At 42.1% G+C, this 25,938-nt stretch overlaps 1 long non-coding RNA gene across 2 annotated transcripts in view; it reads right to left on the minus strand.

The window, feature by feature from the left end:
- LOC146445311 (uncharacterized) overlaps window positions 1-25,938 on the minus strand; it is a 273,530-nt gene that overhangs the window by 237,126 nt on the left and 10,466 nt on the right. Inside the window, exon 3 of one of the 2 annotated variants that reach the window (XR_014854490.1) lies at window positions 12,793-12,951. The exons of the other annotated variant lie outside the window; for it this stretch is intronic. This is a non-coding gene — a long non-coding RNA (uncharacterized LOC146445311). Of the gene's footprint in view, window positions 1-12,792; window positions 12,952-25,938 lie in introns of those variants that run through there. 2 annotated transcript variants of the gene reach the window in all.

The following is a 25,938-nucleotide window of genomic DNA, read 5'->3' on the forward strand; positions in this document are numbered from 1 at the left end:
GATGAAATGGCAGAAACTTGAAGAAACCTCATGCATTAAAGATCCCAGGAAGATAAAAAGAGAAAACCAGAAAATCTATTGGTATGGCAAAAGACTGTGGTACACAATACAGCAACTTTGTAAAAACTAACAAAAAGTTAAATAAAATCAGCAGTAATAAAATCCTAATTTGTTCTCAGTTCTCTTACTTCAGACAATAAAGCTGCTCTCCACAGATGCCATGAAAAAAAAAAAGTTATTCTGTAATCCAACCTGAGCCGTTAAATAAGGAAGGGATTTAAGTGATTTTTATCCCTGCTTCTGCACAGAACATACGTTGGCTCCTGTAGGAGACAGTGGTTCCACCCTTCCCAATGGATCAGTGCAGCAGCTCCTGTATTTGCACCCAGGACACACACAGGATACTGGTCTGCTTCTCTGCTTGCACAGAAGCAAGAGAATTCAGTAATACTCACTGGCTTTGCTGTTTCCCAAGAGAACATATTCTAAAATGTGAAAGGAACACTATAGTACCTAACTGCAGATCTCTGCATGGAAGCAGAATGTGGATGGTGTACTATCTTTGCAGGAATCAATAAGGGAGCAAGAGGATACATGGAAATGTGTCTAAGTTGCTCCTCTAATATGTTGAATCAAAAGTAAGCCAAACTATCAAGAGGGCAACATTATGTGAACTAGGTGATGGGCTGCAGTAGGGGAACAGAGGAAAACAAACAAACTTGAAAGAAGTGAAGAATCTTGAAAGAAGAGAAGAAATCTCTTCTTGAAGAAGAGATTAAGATTGCCCCGTGTTGAGGAGAATCACACCTAATTCTCCAAACTTTTACCTTGTTACCCTCTGGAATTTTGTTATTTTTTGATCTATCATGTATTGCTCTAGGATACTTCCCAAGAAGGAAAAAATACTTGAAAAATCATAGGTACTTCATTGTTAAATGGTTGTGTCATTTCACTTTCCTACCACTTCCAAACATCATAACCCTTTGACTTGATATTGTTGCTGGTTTCCACCTGGCTGGTAAGTTAGCTGTTGCAAAGCCTATTTCACTCAGTGAACTGATATGACTGCACTGATCACCTTGTGGGAAGGAATAGAGTTGATTCGAAAGAACCTGGGGTATGATATATTTCCTAGCAGTAGATGAGCTAAAGCAGTATGATCTTCGCCATCTCGGAGATGGAGGCATGGGGTAACCTGGCTCTGGATCCCCAGAATTTGTTTGCAAAGTTTGTGTCATGCTTTCCTTTCCAAAACTCCAAGCTAATCTATCATGTGAAGAAAGCCTGAGCACCTGGCTCCAGTTTACATTAATCCCCTCAGAAGTTCCCAGGAATGAGGAAAAGCCTGCAGGTTATACAAGCCAGAACTGGCTCAGGCTATAAGGAAAGAAAAAGATTTATTAAAGAACAAAAGGAGCCAAATTTCATAAAAGGAAACAAAGAGAGGGAGCTGCTTTAGGACAAATAATTTCAGTGTCTACCTGCTGCTCTTCACACATCTGCTCCAAAGCAGAGAAGTGAGAACTTGCCTTTGCACAGCCAGCTCTGAGATCTGAACAATCCTCCTTTCCTCCCTTGCTACATCCCTCTACAGCCATCAAGTTCCAACAGAGTGTAGCCCTGTTTTATTCACCACAAAACCAATTCATCCAGAGTGCTGGGGCTCTCTCCCACTCTCCTTAGGAAGCAGAAGAAAGGTCACACTGCCCAAAACATTTAGGCAATATTCAGCCAGCACTTTGTACGCTCACTTTTGTTCCCTTGAATCTGTGTGTATCCTTGTGCTCCACTTTACATAGCACCTTGCCTTCATCATGGCCTAACAGGTGACATCATTTGGGCTCTGCAGAATTCCTCCTTTTATTGTTCTTCACAAATCAGCCTTCACAGTTTAGCTGTTAATAGTTCCACACTGGAAACCACGGTTGCTTCTGCAGTGTAGCAATTTTTTCTGCACTTTTCATCTCAACATTAATCTTTCCTACAGGAGGAACATCACATATATTTGAGTGACTCAGTCTGCTGCTTCCACCAAGCATACACATGTCCTCTGCAGCTCCCAGCACTGGAGCACCAAGCCCACTCCATCTGTTGAGATCATAGCAGGCTGCTGGGAGGGCTGGAACAACAGAGCCACAGCCATCTGTGCTAATCAGAGTCCCTTACAAGGTTACTCCCACCTGGGAAGGGAGGAAATAGCAGGCAGGCGTAGGAGGATAATACACTTTCAGCCGTTTGTTGGAAAAGTGCATTACCCCTGCTACTCTGGACAGACACCAAGTTGGATAACAATGTTCTGCCAGCATAAAGTCAGCCTGAAGTTTAATTTACCTAATGATCTAGGCACAAGCTCCATTGACGAAAGATCCAGCTGTGTGTGAATTCTGGTTCCAACTCTGACCACTGAACAACTTTATGTAAGTAACCTAAAAAACCCAAATTGAAAAGCAAACTCTATACTAGCAGGACAGCAGTAATGAATCATTAGATCCAGTGAGAAGCTCTGCACTAGCAGAGCTTTGAACTGGTGCCAAAGACAAACTTACATGTCATTTCACTCATAAAAGTTTGCTGTGCTTGCTCATGCACAGCAACCATTTGTCCTTCTCTGCAGTTTTTAGACACTGCTGGAAGTCAGACAATTAAATAAATGGTAAACATCCCTCCTTTGGGTTACAACAGACAAGTCATACCTGCTTCTAGAGGCAACAGCACACAAGGGTGCACTGCATCCTGTCGTGATAACCAGTCAGCTTTGGTTTTCCTATTCAGAAATGGTGACAAGTGGCTGTGATACAAGATCAGCCTGATGCTGCAACTCATGCTCTGGGTCTGCAGCAGGAGATTAAGCTCTGTATGTGCCTTTCTGTGGGGTAGAGAAGAGTATGTTGGATGGGACTGCAGACCTGCCAGGTAGATGTGTCTCGGATGGATTTCAGAGTATTACTGTAAACCAAACAGCAAAAAGATTACATAATGACAGCTGATGTTATCTTGGAGAAGCAGAATTTGAAAATAACAACGTGCAGCACAGGCCTGACCAGGACTCAGCTTGGCTTGTCATGGCATAGTTACAGTATCTGCCAGGATGCTACTCCTCTACTATCAGGAAGATGCAGCTGATTTTTGTGAGAAAGCTGAGACTTTAACAGAATCCAATCTTCCCTTCAGCTCATAAAGGCAGCAGCTGGATCCAGCAGTAGCTGCAGTGAAGCGCAACGGACTGACACAAGGAATATACCAGTGGAGATAAACAACTATAACAGAACTAGCAGGGCCAGATCAGCAGCACCAGATTGGTGCTGTGGACCACACAACCTCATGTGGGTTTGAGGTGAAATTAGACAAATTCAAAGAAATGAGGATTACTAGAATACATATAATCCATTGCTGGGTCTGAGACAGTACCCTGGGGAAAGTTCTACCCATGATAGAGCTGTGGTCCTGCACTTCCCCTGCAATTCACTGTTGCTCATTGTCAGAAACAGGTACTAGGTTGGGTGGGCATTTGACTTTGTACAAATATTCCTATATTCTGTCAGATCTGGTCTTAAGATATTTAGTACATGCTCAGCTGATAGGCAGAAGAGCAGCCTGTACACTAGAAAGAAAAGCTCTAAAGCTTCATGCCCCACTTAGTGTAAACTCGCAGTACTGTCTGTTCTACATTAACACTACAGCACATGAGAGAGGAATCAGACCCCTCTGTATATGGGATGTTGGGATTTTATAGCTACCCCTTCTTCCCCACCATCAGCCTTAACACTGCACAGTTGACCACCTGCAAGCCACTGCCTTCTGTTGCTCTATTCAGTCTTCTGTAATAGCTCCCTTGTGTGACATATAACAAGGTAGGAAGGTCAGGACTTAAACACTTGCTTTTCTTTTTTTTCGTGAATGTGTTTGTTTTGTAACTTTATATTAAATTAGCTCTACAGCTTTTTCTGGCATTCAAAAGACTTCCACATGCATCATAAAACAGCCACTATCTGATGTCAATTCTGAACTTGGCTGGTTCAGAGATTCAGTATAACTGAGCAATCATTCAGATTTCAGGCTCATTCTGTTCACATAATTTTGCACCGTTCCACAGCTTATTGCATGAGAGGTTTTCCAAAATGGCCTCTGCATTCAGTAATTTCCACTAAAAATACCAATTGCCTCATGGCACTGAGACTTAAAGAGCATGTGTATGGTCATTTGATTGCCTTGTGAATAAGAGCTAAAACTTCTTGCTAAACTGATCCTGCATCCAAGGCCTGTGATTCTGCTACCTGGGCAGTAGGTTTTACTGCATATAACATATATAATGAAGCTGAAACAAAGAGCCTCTGAAAAAGAAATGTGGTTTTATGCCTCGTTTCCAAAGTCACAGAGCCAAATTGACCAGATTAAAAAAAAAGAAACAAAAACAAAAACAAAAAGACACCACCAAAAAAAGACCCCCACAAAACCAAAACATAAAACCAAAACAAAACTAAAAACTAACCCACAAAAAGATGCAAGTGTGGTACAGATAGCAACATGACCAGAAAGACATTAGCTGTGTAATTGCTATTCTGAGCACTTTCCAGGTAAGAAATTGTTTTTTATGAAAGTGGAAGAAGAGGAAGGAGAGCTTTCATTTCCATGATATGACTTAATTCAATAGCCCAAGTGCTACAAAAGAAAAATGGGTAAAATGAGCAGCCACCTTCCTCTGATGCACTTGGAGTTAGTCATAACTGGCACAACAGCATCCAGTGGATTACTTTCTCATCGTGACTTTACAAAGTATGGTACTAGACAAGAACATCCACTGCTTTGTTCAGGAAGGAAAAGGACCCACTTAAATGAATCAATAGATCTTATGGAATACAGACAATTCCTAAATTGCAGGGGAGTTTATGCAATTAGTGTGCTGTAAGTTAAAGCAGCACTGAGTAACAGGAGCGCAGCAAAGTCCATCCAGCTGCTTCAGCAAGACCTGCTAAGCATCCTCTCTTTGCAGTTTTGAGGTCATAACTCTGAAAGCAAATTCCGACCAGAGCAAGTTCACAGTGACAGTGCAAACTTACCACATGTTGATGCATCTGCAGGGGATCCTCCTTAGAGCTCATAATACTTATCTGCCTTTTCATCAGTAATGCTGTTTGTGAAGTATCCTCCTTCAAGTCTTCTTCATCCCCCAAATCCATTTACAAAAAGACCTCCTGCTACAAATGTATGCTGGATTTATCATATCCCATTTGCCAATTAATCCTTTCCTTTGGGCCTCTGAAGGTAAATATTAAGATAAAAAGGAAATAAAAATAGGCTTTACGTGTAAAACACTGGACCATCAAGCACTTCAAAGACATTCATACATCCTCACAGCCTCCAACCATAAGATCAGGTACAAGTGAGAAAGCCCTTCGCACTGGGAAACCAAAGCTGAGATAAGACAGAGTCCTGCTTTCTCTGTGACATATTAGGCTGCACTGGTCAAGTGCCTGAGCTGCAGGTAGAGGTGCAGATGGGCTGGTGTTTGCCACAGCACAGCATGGCCTTTACCCAGGGCACACAGAAGCTGCAGGAAGGCAACATAAGCAGGAATAAACCCCTGCAGCTGTGCCTTTAGTGTGCAGGCTCCTCACATTTGCCATTAGCTCTTTTACCTCACAGAAGAGCTGTAGTGTAATTAGGACAGGAATAAAGTGTTTGCAAGCAAAGTACAAAGCCAAGTTAAGCAATCATCCCCAGCCAGTTAGAAAAGTATTTCCAGTACCACCAATTCCATTTTTTCTTAAGGTTACTAACACAAGTGGACAATGAAGCCTTCTCTGCCTGACACAGACAAGACCTTTCAAGATTGTTACATCTCAGTTTGTGTTGATATGGAACTGCATCAGCAAAATGTTCTGCTTTCTGTCCTATTCTCAGGCACACAGCTTGGAAGCAGGGTCCAGATAACTTTAACCTTCATCTAAGCCTATCTGAACAAGCTGCCATATAATATCAATCTAACGCAGAGTCCAGGTCCTTCTCAGCATATATCAGGCTGCAGTAGTTCCTTGGCTCTGGATGCAATCAGTCTCAACCACTACTCAAAGCTGAAGTGATTTTAATTATTATACAACCATTCTTGGAAGACAGAAAGGTGATTTCCAGTGTGCTCCACCATTAACATCAGATGCATTTAATCTGTTTTCATATTAAAGAACCAACTTACTTGGGACTAGAACACCCTCACAAAGAGCAATGCAACCTGTGTACTCACAAAGATTTGTTAGCAGCATCCATAGCTGATGCCATACATCAGCTTTAGTGGTCAAAGCTCCTTTTAGGCTAGGAAAAAAAGGAGAAAGAAAAAGAGACAGAATTAGAAGGCACAGGAAAACCCTCTCCCTGGGCTATCCAGGACAAGAAGTGATGGTGCCCCCAAATGAGCATCCTTGCCAGGCACACCTCCAAGTGCAGCAGGTCATTTTCCCCCATCCTTTTCCCACAGGAAAAGATCAGAGTACCTGCTGAGCAAGGGCAGGTGCTGTGAGCCAGTTCTGTGCACACATCATTGGATCCCCTCATGTAAAAGCAAGACCTACAGACCAGTGGGCAATGCTCACAGCTGTTACTGTCACTTCAGGGTGTGAGAGCAAGGCCATGAGAATAACAAACACCAAGGGGAAAGGAAATAATGTCCCAGAGGTTCTTCAAAAGCAGCCATGGCAGCCTGAAGGCCAGGGCATGGAGCTGCCTTTGCAAGGCAGGTTATGGAGCCACTGAGAGCAGACTGTAAGCAATACAAGGGGCTATGGCATCTGATCCACTGTGCAACAACTATACTGAACAATCAGATGTAAAACAAGCAGCAACACCACCATCTAGTTTGGATCACAACCTGGGATATAAGCAGGGCAGTCTGGTAAATACCCACTTGTTGAATACAACCTCCTCAGTGGAGGAGATGTATTTACAGCAACTACTGCTACTTCTGGCTTGATATCATATCTTCTGTCATCAAGATCCCAGCTCATACCACACTGCATTTCCAGATGACATTGTTGCCCATGGTCAGCCATAAAATGATCACTAAAATAAGCCAAGGAAGTGATGACTCAGTTTTGATACTAGAAAACTGTCAGGTAATCTGTCTCTCTGCTGTAACCATGCAATAGTTTTGTTTGTGGCTTCCCTCTGACACACCCTCAGCTGCGTGCCACATTTTAGAAAAGCTATGATGTGTGACCCTGTTGTCAGCATCCTGTGGGTTTGCTGATGCTCGGGAGGCTCCTCATTGCCGGCAGCTTCCCTGGGGACTCTGTGTCAACAGCTGCACTGCTACAATAACTGTGTGGTGTAACATAGTTCTGCAAACCCTGGGCTGATTTGTTCGGAAGAGGGAGAGCTGCCTGGTGTGCAACACAGCTCTGTGCTCCTGGCTCCTTTTGAGGAGAGCCTGCCTCACTGAAGGGTGTACATCCTCCTCAGAAAACTGGCACCATGTCAAGCAGTGGGCAGGATGGGTTGGCCACCACTGAAACATTGTTTTCTTACCACTTCCTTTCCCTTCTGCACCTACCACATCACCTGGGTTGGAAAACGAAAATGTAAGATGATGATCTGGTAGCAAAAGTTCACCTCAGCATTCTGTTATAATCAGGTTCAATTCCCAAACTCCCTGCATGACCTTTGCAGAAAAGTCTCCTGGAGGCAGACTTTCAATGTATTCAGATACCTAAAATTACAGAAAGGTTTTCAGCAGTATTTCCACAAGACCAAGGTGTTCAACTTCAGTTATTTTAACGTAGAAAAAGATGTGAAGAACAGAACAAAACATACACACATAAGCAACTTCTCTGAATTCCTCTGGAAGTGCTTCAACTTCTCATCCATAAAATAAAGGACACAGCACATACATAGAGCTGTCATGAATGTAAATAAAATGGACTGGCATACTACCCAGGTGCCTTGCAGTATCTTGAATGGATACCTTCCCTCCTCCCTCACACCAGCCTGGAAGGCAGGCAGGAATAGGATTTCATTAAAGTGGTTGAATTCCCTAGAGAGCCTAATCACTTATTTGAACTAAGGATGAGAAGTACCCAACTCATTCACTGCACATCCCAGTTAGATAAAGACATAATCAACATAGCTAAAGTAAACAAAAGAAGTAGCTGTAGCCTGCAAAAGAACAGTATTCCCTCATTCTGCATCCCAAGGAAAAATAAAGTAGTCCAGCACTCTAATATTCTTTGATCTGCTTTTCTCCCACAAAGCAGAGTCTAATGAAGTCCACATTTATATGCAAAAATGACATTCAGTTAGCAAAGGTAAAACTTGTACTAACTGCCAGTCAGAAAGATGAAGGCTCCCACTGCTTCCACAAACATCTCAAAAGGAAAAATTGCAAATAAGACAGCAAACATAATTCAGAAACTACTGGGGGTCCCTCCCAGAGGGGACAATCAGTTACCAGGCCATCAAATCGTGAAGCCATAGGTGCTCCTGGGTAGCTGGCTAGCATACTCTATAGCATCATAAGACTAATACTTGTACAGATACAGAGTGATTAGACTGAGAAGTTCTTTACTATCTTATGATCTTTCTTTTACATGTTGTAAACTTCATGAGGTTTGGGGAAAGTAAGTGCACACGAGTCCATGTGACTTTCCAGGAACAGATCCAAGCGTGATGCTGCTCAGAAACAGATTTGTTTCCTTGGACAAAGAGTACATGAAGCCCCATTCATGTTTTGATCCCATTTCAGACTAGGCAGCAATACCACAAGAGCTCTTTAGCAAACTTTCAATGGCTCTAAAACATGCTCACTGGAGAGACTGAGCATTCAGGGGACACTGAGCAGGGATCCCACTCAAGCAATAGTGCCAGCCCACAGAAAGGAAACTAAAAGTAAATAAGCCACATTTCAAGCAGTGGGTTGCCAGGTCAACAATCCCTTCGACAGAGCCCTCAATTCCACAGATGGATGGAGCTATTCCTCACGACAATTAAAGCACCACTACCATCTATTCACTCTAATTAGGCTTACAAATGCCCAGTCAGAAAGGTTGGATGAAAAATTCCCTATGAGACCATTCTGGTGGGCTTTTAACAACCTGTCAATCTACTCTGTGTGAAAGCACACCTTAATAAGCAAGACAGCGTTATTCAGAACCATTTTTCTAGGTGTGACAAACTGTAAAAAGCAGGAAATCACATCCATTAAGATATGCATGCCAGCAGCATTTTTATTGCTTAGTGCAATTAGAGTGCTGTATAACATCCAGCTCCTGCTGCCCACAGGCAAGCAGGACTATTCTTTCAGGAGATCAGATAAGCCAAAATATCAAGTGACACTTGTGGTCATTTTGAACCCAATTCTGCTGCAAGGTCTTGTTATCTCACTGCCCAGGCACAGCCATTAGTTCATTACAGCAACTGAAGGAGCAAACAAAACAGGCATTTAATCTTGACAGCTGCTCCAAAGATTACACTCTCACTCCTCCTTTATGGCTCTCCACTGCGAGATGTTCACACCAGGAAAGACAAACCTTTCCCTTGGCTCCATGTTCTTGCATCCAGACCTCTGCTGGTGTCTGAACCCAGGGAATGTCATTGTTCGCACACACATAGCCATCCCATTGTGCTTACTGTCCTTCAAACATGACAAGAAAGCATGCTTTACCTCCATAAAGCTTCCAGTGTTGCAGTTACCTGGGAAACTTCATCTCTGGATGAACATAAATAATTTGAAAGGTCAGGGATACTCATTGTCCAGCATTGCCTTTCCAGAGATGCAAATAGCAAGGCACAGATAGACTGAAGGATCATTGTATGCTCTTTTCTTACTTTTATAAAGAAAGAGCCTATAGTCATGGAAGTAGCAAAGTTCATACTGATTTACATAGGGACCAGCTTGGAAACTGTTTTATTGCAGATACATTTTGGCTCTGACCTACTGAGAGCAAACAAGGATCTGCAACTCAACCCCAGCCCCAGCATCAGTTGGAGAAAGAACAAGCTGTAAGTGGAGAAGACCTTTTGCCAGCTGAGGGATGTTCCTGGGGCAGCCCTCCAGCTCCCCTTCTCCCAGCTCCAGGCTGCTCTCAGCCTGTCCCTCCTTGGTGCCAAGCAAGCAGCACTGCCAGCAGAGTACCAGCCACTAGCCTGGAGATGGCCTGCATGAAGAAATCAACCAGGCCAAGAAATACTTGCATGCCAGGGCATGAACAGTGAAGAGAGACTATCCTGGAGAACTCAGATCATCATCTGTTTAAAAATGAACCTCACTCAGCTTCTTCTTCGCAAACATGAAAGGAATCTAGACTGCACATCCTATCACAAAGAAGAGTAAGCAAGGAAATAGAGTTAAAAGCTACAAATGAATGACACTCCTTTGCTCAGCTTCTCTACCCAAACAAAGTGAGCTACCAACGCCTTATATTCTCCCATCCAATATCTAAAATAATATTTTTACCCAGGAAAGACATTGTCACATACTAAACTACTTAAAGCCCTTCTAATGCCTGACAGATTTTCTAGAAAGATCTCTACTGTTGTACATGAGACAAACTATGTCAGACCAACACTAATACTTCCCAACAAACACTTGTAATCAGATTTAAGTGCACACAGTAATACTAAAGCAGATCTTCTCTGATTTCTTAATCAGGTACTAGAAATTTTGTTTCCCAGGGAAGAAAATTAACAATTCTACACTAGAAAGTATACAAAAACAAATTACATTGAAGGAGGGTGGAAAAGAAATTACAAATAAAATCAGAGAAGCATAGCTGCCCTGTTTTCAAAACACCAGGATCCACTTTCCTGTCATGACCAGTCTGTAAACAGCTATTACTTCTGAAAAATGGGTTTCACTTGTTAAGTGAAGGATTTACAGCTTAATGTGATTACTTACATGAGCACACTAGGGCCTCACTGACCAAATGATGGGATACAACTGTTCATTTTCTTGAAAAATTTACAGAACTTAAAAAAAAACCAAAACAACAAAAAAACCCCAAAAAAAGCCCTGACTGCTTCAGTTTCCTGGTTGTGGTTCTTCAAACTTATGTGTAGGTTTTGGCACCTTTGATCTGGGTATGGGGACAGTCAGGGGAAAAGTTATTTTAAGACACCTAGCCCATCTTCTCAGCAGAGCACTGACATTTATACTCACATGACCAGATGCATCCAGAATTTACAATATGAGGCCACAAAGACTTCATTTCTTTATACTTTATTTCAGGCATAAATACCTTCCTGCAGCAATAACCATATTTATTTCTCTGCCTCAATTTACTTTATTTCCTAACCCACTTTCACAGCCACACTGTTGATTCCATCTCTATTTATTTATGCCTGCAGCAATACTGTTTGTGGCTTGATCTCACCAAGCATAGCACTGCCCCTTTATAGCACCAGGAGGTAAGATCAAGAATCCACAAAAATCTCACTTTTCTTCTACAGCAGTGCCACAACACAAATACTGATGTACTGTAAACAGAAGGGAAAATTTGAAAAGTAAAACAGAAAATTTGGTGTTAGAAAGGATATAGCTATAGTAACACATTTGGATAATCTTACAGCCATTCATTAGGAGTAGAGGAGGAAGTCCAGCCTGACATCATCCTCTTACCATTCTGGAATCAGGCACAGGTTTCCAAAGAGAAGACCAGCAGCATCCAGCCTGCCTACAGTGTTCTACCCTCTTCATTTCATTCCTCAGAGGGCACCCAGAATCTGCCTGCTCTGCATACAGACCCAAGGTAGAACACATCCCAGAGGCAGTAGCAAAGTTTTCAGAATCCCAGCTTTGTGGGGTTGGGGTTTTCACAGCGAGCATCAGATAGGGATAAGAACTCAAAAAAAGAATTTATACTTACGTTCAATGATCAATGTCGAAACTGTGAGGTGTCAGAGCTTCATTATAAAGAGCAACATAATAGGAAAAAAACCCACCAAAACAAAACATTACCCAAAGAAACAGCCTTTTCTTATTCCTTCTCCTTCAAAAAAAAGTTACTTGTAACCGTAAGTGTTGGTTTGACTGTCCTGAGCTTTTTGTTGTCTGTTCCTGTTGACCATACAGAGGCAACCCAGCTCTGAAGAAGCACACATAGGTCTGCTCCACATCAGCAGAGTTGTTTATCAAATTCCAGTCTTGATTTCTTTGAGTAGAGATCCCTCTGAGATCAAAGCTGTATTCTATTTTATCTCTGATACCAAAGCTGATTTAAAAGATTCATGCTTGTCCCTGCCCTTTGCCATTCTTTCCTTCTCTCCATTTTCCATCTCTGCCTCAGGGATGTGGTAGATCTCAGCTGTGACAGACTCAAATTTGATTATTAAACTGGAGGGAAGCTGAACCCCAGGACTTTCTGTTGTTTGCATTGCCCCAGCACTAAAAGAAGTATACATGTAATTGTATATTTAACAAACATCTTTTGAGAGGAAGGGCTTTTCAAACCCACAGCAGACCAGTTTTAGGCACAGCTGCAGTTTTAAGCAGTACGGAATAAGCGACACTGTAAAGCAGCTTCATTCTTTTATCACAGCTACAGAAGAGATGAAATGACATGGCATAAAAATCTATGAGATGAAATTTGACATTTGATGTTTTCCAACCAAACTTTAACTGGCAGAGTTTGTACTAGCTCAGCCCTTTTTGTTGTGTAGACTGAGCGCATAATCTTGTCCCTTTCTGTCATGGGGCTCATCATCACACAGAGTCAGAGCCTGAGTTTGCAGAGGAGGTAATTACAAAAAAAAAAAAAATCCCAGGTTTCTACTCACAGAATGAACATACTTGGTACAAAAGCATCAGGTTACTACAGGGGTTTTTAGTACAAAGACTGTATTTTTAAAGGCATCTCTATCAAACATAACACTTCTAAAAAAAAGCCTTTTACACTGAAGGGGTTGGTAGCTTCCATCCCAAGTACCAAGAGAGGATTCATTCCTTCTGTCTTCCACAGTTTCCAAACATTCCTACAGAGTCACAGAGGTAAAAAGATAACACCCAATTACTCAATAACAGTGGAAGCAACACATCTGTTCCACAGCCAAGATCTCCCTGACAGCTATCATGTCCCAGGAACCATTCCATTATTTCAGATAGTTACTTGGAGTTGGTGGCCAGATGGCAGTAGCAAGATAATAGCTGGCAAACTTGTACACATCTTCACGTCTTCCAAGGTACAGAAAGACAGTTTCCAGAAATACTCAGAGTTAAAAATGGCTTTTCCTAGTCATTCCTGCTATTTTTTAATGGCTGCCTGCCTTTGCTATATTTGCATCACAAAAATCAACAGAGGAGTCTTTGTAATAGCTAAGCTGGCTGGTCCCACTCTGACTGTGCTCTTTTAGCAATCACACTGAGCATTTAATATTATTTTTAAGCCCATCTGTTTAATGAAAAGCCAGAAATAACTTTGGTCTTTCCTACTGTAGATTTTTCTTCTACAGACATCATCTTGTGGTCTGCCTCATACCTGATGATTTATTAATTACCATCCTCACTAAGCACAGCTACTAAGCACAGAAGTGTTATCAGCAGGATACTGTTGCTTACTGATAAAATAAGGGTTGTCCTCAATTGTATATAATAAAGCTCTGTCAAATTGCACAGATCTACTGGCATTTGTGGATGAGGTTTTCATGAATTTCCTTGACTTTAAAAGGAATCTACTTGTCCCATCCCACTTCTCTCTCATGTTCTGGCGTCCTAAAATAGCTACACCATTGTTAAAGAAGCTACAGTTAAAAGTGGTCTTGCAAGAAAACTACAACATTAAATCAAACAGCAACAATCTGCACTCAATGTTTTCATCATCCAAGCCAGGTAGGGGGGCATATCAATATTCCAAGAGATTTAAGAAACCTTCAAAAAAGTTCATTCACAGATCTCTGAATACTTCACTGAGGTACCTTCATTCTCAGAAACTCCATAGCACAATGTGTTTTAGAAGAAAATATTCTCTAAAAATGAATTGTGACATTCATAGTAAGAATAAAGATCTCATTTAACTTTAGAGCAAATAAAAGCCAGTAAGATCCCAGTTCAGAAATTTAGCCCCTTTTTAGGGCAGTACTTGAGTAAAAATAATTAATATATGCTTGAATTTATTTATCTATGCTTATTTAGGGTATTTGCCTTCATATACAAATAGATATAAATAAAAAACAGGCAGAAATTTCTAAGCAGAGCAACAGACAGTATCTCCTCCTTCCCCTGGGAAAGAACTTTCTCCCAGCTGATATCCCAACAGGGCTGGAAGCAGAGAGTTGGGAGGCAAAGCCATACCAAACACCTACAGGGAGAAAAGACAAGCTTTCAGTATTTTGAGCCTATAACAGCCAGTCCTCTGGCTTGCACCCTGCTGCCAGAAAAAAATGCTCCCTACTGCTGGGCTGTATTCAGCCACCCTGTGCAGAGAGGCTGAACCTACTTCCTTAGGAACCAGTGCTAATTAATCCCAGTTGTTCCCCTACAGAGAGGAGATATTTTGCTCCAGCCTCTGCAGGAACAGGCAGACCCAAGGAAACCTTTTTGATTCTACCTCCTCCTTTGTACAGCACTTATGTTTCAGGACTGAAGCAAGGTACAGACCTGTATCCCTCCAGCAGGACACATGTGAGGAATAGAAAGAAAACCAACAGGGAACACCCACAATGTCAGGCATTATGGTGACAAAAATCAAAACACTCATTGAACTGCTTCCTGCTGGTGTATATTATAAAGTAGAAACTGGTGTTGTAAGAAACCCAAGCTATTCAAATGCAGTTTTTGTGATATGATTGCACACCATGTTCACAGCACCTGTAACACACCCCATGCATGTGTGCTCAGTTGAGCTAAGGCACAAGGAATATGAAGAGTGGAACTGTCTTAAGGAGAAGTGTTACTCTGTTCCCATCTCCCTCCCCATTACCCAACCTGCTCATCATGAGGACAAAATGTGGAACACCAGGCAAAAGCATAGGGAGGGTAGGAAGTTCTACATGATTACTTTCCTCACTAAAAAAAAATATCAGAAGCAAAGTTCAAAGTGACTATTTCCCCTCTTAACCAAAACAAGAAATCCAGACGTAGTTAGTAGGCCAGGGGAAAGGCACAAAGCCAGCATAACTCATGACTCAAACCAGTAGACTGAGTCCCACCCAGTAACTTTAGAAACTCTCTAGGTCTTGATTACTTATTAACCATTTGCCAGCATTACAACATCCCTTAGCCCTCACCTAGGATGCAACAACAATCAAATGTACCCACTTTGCCTGGTCCCAGCCAGGACAGGGTTAATTTTTTGCACTAGCCAGAAGAGGGCATAACTAGGAAAAGGAGGTTATTCTATACCACCTCACATCATTGCCAGGGCCCGGGAAACAGACTGTTTTCTGGGGAGAAGGGATTTTCCATCCTGTCGAGAAAAGGGGGTGGAAGTAGCCATCTACATTGGCTATTATTAGGTGTTTTCCCTTGTGAATAATTTCTTTCCTTATACCTTTTGTTATTAACATTGTTGTTGTTACTGTTCATTTCTTTTATCTCATTGCTGTTTACAGGAAATTTTTCTTATCTCAACCCATAATCTTTGCCCTTTCTAGCTCCAGCTGGAGGGGCAGAGGGGAGGAAGCTGTGTGCAGGTTTTTTCAGGGGAAATACTAAAATGAGACTACCATCCCTAAACCATGACACCACTTTAAAAGGCCAGTATTTGCCCATCCTGTTGGCTCCGCCTTTTCATGCACAACCTGCTCTCAGAAACAGCTCCCAATGTTTTAAAACACAGCCTGTTAGTAGTAATAGTGACCTAGCTTATTAAGAGACAACATTTCAAGCTTTCAGAGTTCTGCCTTTTACTCTTCCCTCACCTGTAAATGAAACTAGGAACCATTTTGCAGCCCCAAGGAGGACTGGACACTGTGTTCAGTGTTTACCATGATAATCCCTAGCATGTTAGTATGATAGTTCTAAAACATCTCCAATGTCAAACACTATCAAACAATTTAAACTTCCCAACATTGCTGGATCTCATACTGGAACGTTTTTTTTCCCCAAAGGTTTGTACTGAATATCCCATATTGGAGACTAAACCAAGCCCTGCACCTGAGATCAAATTAATAATAAAGAATACCCTTTTCACTGACATTGCTAATTTGCAGCTGTTTCCAGCATATATTCTTATTCTGGGCTCCAGGAAAATGTGAAATTAGCTACCATTTCCAACTGAAGCCTGGGAATTGTTTGTCAAGAACTGTCCTTGAATGCTTTATTCCCAGAGTGAATTCAGTTGGTTTTCATTTAAGAGACTAATTATTTTTTAACAGTCAAAAAAATAGGAGTTGATGCTTTGTTTGCAGCAAGAATGTGATTAGGTGGCCTGGGTCCAGAAGCTGTCTGCCCTTGACAACATCTGCCAGATTTACAAGCTCTGGCAGCTCATAATTAAAAGCACCTTTTAGAGGGGGACTGAAAATGGTATCCAGGCCTTGCTTACTCTTTTAGGATACAGCAGGAAAGCCTGTCAGGTGAAACTCAGGGGCTAACCAGCACACCGTGTGGTTAAAATTAACTGTGTGGTTAAAATGCTTTAGTGCCCATTAGGAAGCCTCCAAGCCTTTCACTTTGTGTAGATCGTTATCTTTTGACAAGGAAGAGGCAGCTGTAAGGGGAGGCTGGGGGTGCTCACCCATTTGGAAGCAGGAGCACCCTAACAACCTCCTGGCCACATCATCCAGAATCCCTCCCAGGAATCACACACTGCCACAGCAGCAGGGAAAGGCCAAAAAGCCTAGGCTTGTGACCCTCCCTGTACATCACATGAAAAGCTGCAGCCCCAAAGTAAGATACCTAGGGGAAAACCTATTTTTCTTGCCCCATCAAAGCCCTGGTAGCAGCCTTGGGTGCAATGGTCTCAAGGAGGTAATTGGATGTGCTTTCTCCTCTGCCAAGTACAGGAATGGAGCATTCTGCATCCAAGTGCTGTTCCTTAAGGTACTGACTTACACTTTTCCTCACCTACCCTGCAGAGGGCTCGTTGAGCTCACACATGCCCATATTATGGGTATGGTGACACCATTTTATTTAGCAAGTGAAGAAATATTGGGTAGTACACTCTGTAAATTACTTGCCATAACTACAACATGTGTAGGAATAAAGAGCTTATCTAAAAAATAGCCAATATTTTGCCATTCCTGAATGGCATGCAGAATAAGATTTGAATCCTCATGAGTTATGCTCTGTGCTTGAGGAGGAAACCATAATATTTCCATCTTTGTGGCAGCAGCACTGGTAAATCCTGGCCAGCTGTATAAGATGCATACAAAGCTTCTGTAAAAGAGCAGAAAGCTCTGGAAGCTATGCAAAGCTGGTTCTTCAAATAAGAGTGATTTCCCCCTATATTTTTAAACTTCAGTTATTTTTTTATTAGATTTAACAGGCATGTCAGATAAAAGCATAAGTTCTTATTAAAAAGAACTGCCACTCCAAAGTAATAATAAAAAAAAACCCCAAACCAAGAGTTACAAGTGCTATAGACAGCAATCTCAAGAATATTTACTAAAGCTAAGGAACTGTGTTAGTAAAGGTAAACGAAAAAGTGAGCAAATGCTTTATTATAGCAGTGCCTGTGTAATGATCTCACAGTCCCAACGAGCTGAAGCACAGTGGCCTTCAGGTAATAGCAAAATTATTACTTGCGTTGGGAAGTTTCATCCCCAGTCACTCAGCAAGAGAGAAGCTCCTGTGTGATCAGGCACTGCCTTTCCCAGTTTGCCAAGGGCTGCATGACTTAGAAAAAACAAGGTAAACAGGAACACAGCCTCAGGCTGGGCTCCTCTAGACTGAAAACAAAGACTTCAGGGGCTCCTTCAGTTCAGGACAAAAGGCTGCCTAGCCCTCAGTTGACTTCCAAGTAAAATCGAAGCATTGAAGTATTTTGTAGGAGGACAATGTGGTGTATTTCTACAACATAATTAATTTCTACAGTAGTATCCTTAAAAATATTCATTCCTTTCATTAGGTGAGAGCTGCAAACTCAGCTCAAAAGAAACCTCTTTTGAAAGTTTATTTCTACTTTTGCCCTCTCCTAAAATAAAGGGGTTTAGATCCACTGTGTTCAAATGGCACATCACAGAGAGAAAAAAAAGGAAAAAGAAAAAAAAATAAAAATCAGAAAATTGGATTCTGTGGGGGAAGAAAATCCTTTGTCTCTACTGATACTCCCAGGAATCCCAAGGCGATGGTTGTCAGTCTGGGAAATATAAGTGCTGCTTAAAATAAAGAAGGTATTGTGGAGAATGCAGTGCTAGCAAAAGGTGCCAAATACTGTTTGGCAGCAAAAGCTTCAGACAGATGAGTGACATGTGGTTGTTACACAATGTACAAGAGAGGAGATTATATACACAGGTGACCTGTTAAAAAGGTTAGAAGAAAGGGCTGCTATTAAAATACAGTGGTCCTCACCTAAGTTATTCAAATGACTTGTCAGTGCAAATACTCTGTGCTGTACTAGAGATAGACAGGAGAGGTCTTAAGTGAACTTAAGTGGTCTTAAAGCCAAAGGAGGCACTGATACAAGTGTCACAGTACTGAAAATGTGGGGGAAAAAAGAAAAGGGAGGGTGGGTGGGGAAGATTCAATAGACCCTCAGTCTCTTCCCTGGCTTGAAGCCTGTGCCCAGAAGCAAACCACTCAGTCATGCTGGTACTAGTTCAGCTTCAGAGGTGACACTGCTGCTGAGCAGAGGAAATGCTGCAGTGCTCATGGGTGAAAATGTATGAGGAGATGGCACAGGAAGAAAGCTAAAGATAACTTTGCTTACTATTAAAGACAACTGCATTCACCACTGATAGTTCTTATCTGGGCAAAGCAGACTTGGCCCAAACTTCAGAGACAGATTTGCAGAGAAATCTCACCACACCATAGGGAAAGACACAAAAGATAGGAGATGGCACTCAATTCTGAATCAGTGCCCAGGAGGGGAATAGATATTTGGGACACACTGTGGAGAGATAAATAGAATTGACTATGAACACAGTATTAAGAAAAAAAAAAGATAAGCCAGAGCTCTGCTAGATAGAACTGCAACTGTTTCATGAAACAAAAGAAGGATATTTCTATCCTATATAAAGTACAAACAGGCTTGGCTTCACTTCCTCCCCAAAAAATAGAGACTAAATTTGAGTGCAATAAAAAATTATGCAAAGCATTAGATTCTTCTTTCTTAATTACTTCAGAAACTTTAATATCAGAGGACCTTGCCTACAAACAGCTTCTTCTGTGTCTCTTATACAGAAGATTGACTAACAGACAGCTCCATGCACCTCTAGACAAAGGAAATTCAGGTAGGTGTCTTTAAAGAAGCACAAAGGGAAAAAAAAAAAAAAAGAGTTCCATGAACAAGGACCCCAGAAATGCAACAAGACTTCGATTTTGTCTGCCTTCATCCAGTAATGCTGAACCCACCTTCTCACTTGTCATCCTGGTACCAGAAGACATTGTGCAAATAGAGCATAACTTCAAAGCACTGTGAGGAGTCTCAGTGCCATTCAGAGGTGATGCAGCAGCCACATCCACTAGGACCTGGCCATGCCAGACACTGTACAGCACCTACTTGAGGAGACCTAGCACCTCTCCCAGAAACTCTCAGTAGTTGTGGCTTTTAAGGTTTCAGAAAGTAATATTTCTACTGCTTCCCCTGCAAACCTATCAAAGTAATACATCTTACGAGCAGGAAATATTATGCAGGAAAAAGGTGAACAAATTTATAAATCTCATCAGTGGGATGACTGTGCTGTCTCTTCAACAGCCTACAATATTGTTTTCAAAGGACAGTCATCCAAATGCCAAAACTGACCTAGCAGTAAATGGCTTCTGATTGGGAATTTCCATACAGAGGCACCAAGCGCTGACCAAGACGAGAACCAAGCTTTTCTCTCCCTTTTTGGTATCGGGCAGCATGAGGTATGATAAACCTGGCTTTTAAGCTTCCCCAGAGCCTCATATCCCAAAGACATAAGCTTCCTATTTTTTCTGTACACAATACCTTGGATCAGAGGGTTTTAGAGAGTACATTATTAGGAGAACAGGTAGTTTCAAAATCCAAGTGAAAATATAAGCTCAATTGTTTGGAGCCTAGGATTTAGTTCATGCTGTTCCTAATGCTTGAATATTTCTTTCCTGTAAACTAACATAAAGCCACATGTCTTTTAAGATAAGCAAAACTAAACCCCCCTTGTTCAGCATTTCCACAGAGATAACTGAGCCTGGAGCTTTGTGAAGTCAAGGGCAGCTACTGATTTTGCTGCTGATTTCCCACAGAGGTGTGATACCAGCCCTTTGTAGTTGCAGAGCTGACTGGCTCAGTGGGATACCAGCTCAGCTAACAGCAATGATGGATGGTGCTCCTGCTCCAGCACTTCCAGGCTGCCAGCTGGCTCAGAACTCATGTATACACACGGGGAACAGTACCATTCTATGTGCCTCCACTGAACACACCTTCTTCACACCTCTTACCCCACAAAGAGACTTCAATCACCTGCAAAGCTTGTTTTGATTTCCAAATCTGTTCATATTTTGTTCTGCAACCCAGAAAATCAAGCCATTGCACAGCTGGGAGTCCATGACAGGGGCAGATTTTGACAAGCAGGTTGGGTCCTTTGCTTGCATGCAAGGCTAGATGCCTTATCTCAGCCACAGCATGGGACAGAGAAGAGATGTCTTTGTCAGCTTCAGCAGTGTTTTTCTCTGTTTGATTCTGGTACTGCACTGGATGACTCTGAAAGGGAGATGGGAACTACTTCCTACATCATAAGACTCTCATAGTACAGGATATCCAGCAAGCAGACTTGAAAGAGTGTACCCCCAGTACAAAAAGGCCTTCAGAAAGAAAATATCAAGAAAGGAAATACTTGAAATATGCAATTTTACATATTTTGAGAAGCAGCAAGGCTAAGAGTGTATGATTTGTGCATCAATTCCAGCAATCCGATGGCTGCCTCAATCATTAAAGGTTTTATCCAGTCACAATTAATAGTAATTGTGTCTTCCAAGACCAAAAAGGTATCTAGAAATACATCATTACCTTGTAAAGAAGTAAGGCTTTGATCCCTAATTAAATCATTTCACAGGCCTAGGAGTCCTTGGGGACCTTCACTGGGTAAGTGGCCATAGCCAGCTTCTGGCCAGAACATGCCTCTGCAAACAAGCTAGCCAAGAAACCAGCATACAACAAATTACAAATGCTGTTACCTACAGTCAGCATAGCAGATACCATTCCATGAGATTTCAGGCAACACACTGAAGTCCCACTGATCACAAAATGCATTAGCAAGTCAATATGTCCTTATCAATAGTTAATACTACAGCATTAAACAGACTTTTCAAAAAAGACAAAGAACCCACAAAATATATATGAGCTTAATACAATTGATAATATTTGATGTTTTCACATAAAGGAGTTTGCTAGAACTGCAGAACTTTGGATGCTAACTTAAAATATATCAATAATACATGTTATAATAAAACTCACACAGCTATGCAGGCCTGCTGAAATTGCAGATCTGACTAGCAGAATTTTTATTGTATGTCATACTACCCAGGTAGCAAATGCACCTCCTCTTGAGGGGTGAGGTGAATCAATCAAAAAGTCTCATATTTGGCCTTCAGTTTGTTTTATTTCCAAAACTGTCTGCTCCTGGAAAGGACATCTTTCCAGCAAATCCACCATTACATAGCATATTTAGTTCTCAAGCAAGGATGTGAAGTGAAAGAGTTAGTGTCCTAAACCAGATACTCTGACCTGAACAAGGTTGCAGTATTAGGCATTGATCATAGAACAGATCTCCCTTTGGATATCTGAGACCTGGCCACAGGAACAGCTGCACCCCAAGAAAGAACTCAGGATCTCACAAGAACAAGATGAGCCTCCCCTGGTGATCTTTCAAACTGGTTTCCCCTAAACAGCAGCCACAGCACACACATTAAATTCTTACACATTCCACCTACTGACAGGAGACAAAGACTCAAGACAATACAACAACCACATGAAGCAGAAAACAAACATGACGTGCAGCTTTCTCATGCCCTACATACTTGATGGTTTTACATGGCTTTAACTTCAGCCAGCAGCACATTGCAGAGCCTGTCAGCAATGCAGCAGCTTGGTTCAGCTGCACACCCTGACAAATCTTTAACGAGGACTTGCAAGCAAGAGGCTGCATTGTGGGAAAAGGAGTTGATAGCCTCACTTGAGTCACCCACAGAAAGCCATCTGCCTTCCAGGGATTGCATGAGACAGCAGCTGGCAGCATCAGAACTTTTTCTCCCCTACCTGAAACAAACACGGATCTCTGTTACTATTTTTCCTGTTTTCCCCACAAGCTCTTCCTTCTCCACGTGCTGCAGATCAGGTTTGTTTTCCCCACAGCTAGATGAACTCACTTGAACAGGGAACCAAATTCCACCACCACTCTGTGCTAATTGCTCCTGTGGCTCTAGGGAGGAATGTGTACCCTCCACATAAACAACCTGAAGCTCCTTTTAATCTAGTTATACTTGGATTCTTCAGCATCCTATGACAATTACAAAGAACTCTGCATCACCACCGGATCAGGTAAGTAACTACTCAGACATTCATAAAAGTGCCCCAGATGTGGCAATGCCTGCATTATTACAATGCAGTCATTGCAGGAAAACCAAAAGGTAGGCATCCCCTGAGTGACATGGAAGGTATTGCTCCTTTTACCACCCTTTTCCTGGGTAAGTCTCTTAACCAACTCTATTTCATTACATGCAGACTGAAATTTGTGCACAAAAATTAGTAGGTCATAGAAATGAGAAGCTAATTCATGGAAATGCATATGCTGAACACAGTTCACTTTTCTCTTTTTAGCACATTCCGTATGGAGCACAGGGACCGCCTCATTACTGAAAAGAAACAAGATAAACTGATTAAATGTTTCTTAGCTGTAGTTACAGTAAACGTGATGTTAGTTGGGAGATAGGAATTGAGTGCAGCCAATGACACAGCGGGGTATTTTTGCAGACGGGCAGTGTGCAGTTCTATTTTTACCACCTTTGGGGGCTACAGTTCAATCGGTGGAGTAGCTCATCCACATTGCTCAGACACGTCTCTGTGACGCCATTCTGGGTGAGCACCACAAAGGACTACTCTGATCACGTACGGCTGCAGCCTGCGTAGGTCTCTGAGCAAAGAAAGGCAGAGGAGGATTTCTGCCTGTCAGCAAGAGAAAAAAAGACCCTAGAGCTGGATTAAGCATCTGGAAAATTACTGCAGCCTCACAGCTTTCGCTGCCTGCTACCCGCGATGAGTCATCACCGGTTGCCGCGGCAACAGCTACTTTCCTCCTCCGGCTGCTGATCAATTCTGTCTGTGCGAAGGTCCCCTGAAAGCAGGAGCTGCACAGATAATGCAACAAAGTCGCAGAAACTCCTATCAAAGAGTATTTGCATTTTGAATGTGCTAGTCCTGGGATTTACAGAGGGAGAAATAAAACAGTTGGGGCAGAAGGACAGAGACAGCAAACACTCAGTTTGATTTAACTTTCATACCGCTTCCAGACAGGCGTGGTTAACAAATTACCCTGCTACCATTTTCCACTAAGCAATAGCTATAAATAAAACAATATTCTCTCCCAGACATTAACCTACAGTGTTCATCATCACTGTCAGGTGCTCCATAATTTAAACTCACACTCTGAAGTGGGGGCTGGCACAGCCCAGTGCACAGATGCAAGAGCTGGCCAAAGCATTAAAGCTTCTTCACCCAACCTGTCCCCTGCAGCCTTGATAAAATGACCCCAGGCAAGCCAGCTCATCTTGGCAATACCCTGTTCACCACTTCTTAAATGCAAAGACAGGGTTGCAGACTGCTTGAAGCTTTGTAGCTAAGCAATACTCAAGTCCCCAACACCCATCAGTTAACCCTTCTCTACCAAACTTCTGGGTTAAGTGGGGTGGATGTTAGGTTACCTCTGCTGAAACATGGAAATCCAAGTACTTGTCAGCTCTGTGGGTATCACTTATTGCCAATAAAGTTTGTCTGATATCCTTTGTTTTTGACTCTTCTTTTTTAATTAACTTATTTCCTGAGGCAGCTTAAAATGGCTGCTGGTAAGAGTCTGATGCTGCTGGGTCAATGCAATGAATGGCCCTGCCATTCACTTGTTCGAGATTGTCTACCGGAATGTGAAAGCTACTGATAAGGCAAACCTCTCAGTGAGACAAAAAAAAAAAAAAAGGGAAAGTCAGCCAGGGCAGCATTTCTGTTGCAAGCAGAGACAAGGCTAATGCTTGCCATGCTGATTTATAATGTTGATCCTTGACTGGTGTGCTCAGATCCTGGACACACTTGAACCTTAGAACATCAGACCTCAGAACCTCCCATTACAGCTCTCATTTCCGTTATCTATTTACATCAGCTTGAGGTGCTGCTCTTTGGAGCCATTCAAGGACTGAATGGAGAACAGACTTTTGGGGCCTCCTTCTCTAGACACTCTTTTGACTCTGTTCCAGCAATGGGAAGGAAAGAAGCCACATAGGCATATAAAGGCCTGAATGACTTACAAATCACTTACCTGCCAGGTATTCTTCCAAGCATATGATCTGAAGAGAGGACTTGCATGCAAGTGCAAGTAAGTTCTCTAAGACAGGAACTTCTGCACTGGCAGGACAGGCTAATTTAGCTTCACATTGCCATCAGATTGCTGCTGTGCTCTAAGACATAAAAGGCTTTCTCTCTCCACACCCCACTCCCCGCCCTGCTTTTTTAAGTTTTTGAAGCAAGCCAGTAGCTATTCCTGCCTATTCAGAATAAGGCAGTTTGCCTTAGTTTACCTCCCAGACTGGCCTTCATCTTCAAAGCAGCAGCTTAGGTACAATGCTTAGGCATTTGTTTGTGAAAGGGTAGATGGGGGGAGCTGTTCTTTTCTCCTATGAAGTTTTTTTGGAGGAGGTCATATTCTTTCAACTTCTGTTCTTTATGTGTGGATATCACATCACTGTATAAGAACAAGATCATGACTCATTTATTTTAAATTGCTTTTGAAGCTACAGCTTCTCTACACAAAAAATCTTTGCCATCATCCTTCAAAAAAGTTTGTTGTTTTAACCATGCAGACTGTGACTTTTTTGCTGATGACCTCTTAACTGTTAAGACTCTCACAGGAACAACATTCTGTTTCTTTCCTTCTCCGCATCATGCAGTAATCAAATTATGAAAACAAGTCACACAGAGCAGCAAGACAGAAAACAGCAACAAAAAGGATTAAAATCTCTGCAATCCCACCAGGAAAATGCTTTCAGCAAAGCATTCCAGTCCATTTTATACCTAAGCTCAGTGACAGTTACAAAACAAAAACCGACCAAATTGCTATGAGGTCTCCCACCAGCAGAGCATAAGGAATATACTGCTGGAAGTCAAGGAAAGCAGCTACTTTTATGCAGAGCCATGGCCCAAGCTGGCCCTACAGGCAGCAGAGAAGCCATGAAGGTGAAAAATGTCCCCTAAGGCTGAGTATTCCTGAGCTAGAGCAGTTATTGGAGAGTGGGAATGGCAGCAGACCCTGAAGCCACTCAGTAAGGAGGTCATGGCAAAAAAGAAAGCAGAAGTGACTGGGAAAGCCTTGCAAAACATGAAACATAATTTGGTCTTTCACATCCAGCACTTTGACATAACCGGCAGAAGAGACAACGTGAGCTTCTGAGCTTTTCTGATCTCATATGAAGGCACTGGACTATTTTGCTGACCATGCAAATCATAAGCCTAATGTGACTTTTCAGATCAAGCTCCAAAGTATGACAGCCATAAGGCTCCCCTACAAAGGAGAATTTTCCAGCAGGACTACACTAGCATGGTTTTATTACTGTGCACATAAACTTCATCTCCAGTACAGACACCTTTTTCTGGTGTCACTTACATCACTTTGAACATTCACACAGTGAATCACAGGAAG

The sequence above is a fragment of the Lichenostomus cassidix genome, chromosome 1 (assembly GCF_008360975.1).
Source record: "Lichenostomus cassidix isolate B80296 chromosome 1, HeHo_3.0, whole genome shotgun sequence".
Classification (NCBI taxonomy): domain Eukaryota; kingdom Metazoa; phylum Chordata; class Aves; order Passeriformes; family Meliphagidae; genus Lichenostomus; species Lichenostomus cassidix.